We start from the raw sequence: 1,833 nt of genomic DNA, 5'->3' as shown, positions 1-1,833 counted from the left end.
GGTGTGTAGGCAAGAGGGAGGAAAGACTCTCACTTTCCTGTCGGCAGTCGACGATCTGGATTGTCGATGGAATGCTAAACGACCCGGAATCGTTGAATCGGTATTGAGCCCTCTCTCGCGAATTCTATCGCCCTCTCGTACTCGCGCCGGTACTTCTCGTTCCTTGCCGATCGCCGTATGTATTATAGCCAACCGCCTCCACGTATCACTGATTTTGATCGGCATTTCGTACGAATTTGCCTGACGATAACGATAATGCCTCGACGTATCAAAGCACAATGAAAGTTTCTTGGAAACCGAATGTTTAACCCTCCGGAGCTGACGTGAGTCCCTATTTGACCCACTCAACTCAATTATATTCCTCTGGAGCTGACGTGGGATCTATGCAATGATTGTTTAGACAAGGTTCTGATGAATAGAAATAATTTAGCTTTCTCTCTGTGAAGTAATCTTAAGATAAAAAAAAAATATATATACTATTAGTTCTTAATTCTTGTACCTATTATTGCAGCAATTACTATTTTATACAAAAATATAATGGTGACAATCAAATAATTCAACTTTCTTTATGTTACATCTATTTAGATTATTTCTATTAAAATAAATATAATATTTATCGTTTTTTATACGAGTTATGTCACTTTAGTTTCTTGAAATTAATTAGTGCCTTTAATCGATATATGAATATTAAATGTCGGTAACTATGTTACAAATTTTGACGTCAGTTCCGGAGAGTTCTCTAATAATAAAAGATTTCTCTGATAAAAGGTAATTTGAAAACATAAAAATATAACTATATCATAAAATGAGATAACTTTGACCCAATTGGGATAACTTTAAACAAAATTTTAAAAATGTTTAGATAGCAAGCATATCCAAAATCAGACATAAGACGTCTTGAAACATTTTTATAACGTCTATTGTTTAGACATTATCAAAATTTGGACCAAACTTATCCCAATTCTAGGTTAAACTTATCTCATTTTATGTAATTTCAATTTTTTAGAAATTATCGTTATTAGATGTAATGTAGTTACGAATGCAGCGTTCCAAATATGTTACAAATGCATTCGAGCGATGCGGCGCAATATCGCTCAATTATAAAACGAGGACGAGGAGAGAGAGAATGGCGGATAAATCATCGAAATAAATAACGTGATCATTCACGACAGGAAGCGGGAATCTCGACTCGCTGCTCGCGCGAGGCTACCACGATTCTCATCTCGCTGCATCGTCCTACATACCGACACACTGCCCCTCTTCTCCTTACGTCTTCCGACACGCGACTAGTTCGTGACGTATATACAAGTCGTTTTATCTGCGGGTGTGCGCGTGCACGCGATTGTGCAGCGCGCATGCTTCACTCGCGTTCACTACTATCCGAGCTGTAGTATCTGATGACCCGCCCTAGAGCTGCATATGACAGCAACAGCAGCAACAGCAGCAGCGACGTCGGCAACGGCAGCGGCAGCAACGACGGCCGGGAAACGAGGACTTCTAGGAGCGGAACCACGGCGCGGCGGGGGTGGCTTTTGCGAAGGATATAGGCGAGGGTAGCTAGAGGGAGGACGGCAAGGGCGAGGAGTGGGCCGAGGGGGCAACGGAGGCTACGGGGCGAATAGGAAAGGGGGGCAGCAGTCTTCATGTCATGCACTTAAATATGTACCGAGATAATGCCCGTCGAGAGGACCTACGGGGCTCGCAGGGTTCTCGAATGGAATGGAGCGTCCCGGAGTGTTTCAGACAGTTTGTTTACCACCCGAGTGTCTCTCGCCTTTCTCTCTGTCTTTCTCTCTCTCTCTCTCTCTCTCTCTCTCTCTCTCTCTCTCTCTC

This window comes from Mycetomoellerius zeteki, unplaced genomic scaffold (assembly GCF_001594055.1).
Source record: "Mycetomoellerius zeteki isolate Tzet28-1 unplaced genomic scaffold, Tzet1.0 scaffold168, whole genome shotgun sequence".
NCBI lineage: Eukaryota > Metazoa > Arthropoda > Insecta > Hymenoptera > Formicidae > Mycetomoellerius > Mycetomoellerius zeteki.
This window is presented reverse-complemented; position numbering follows the sequence as displayed.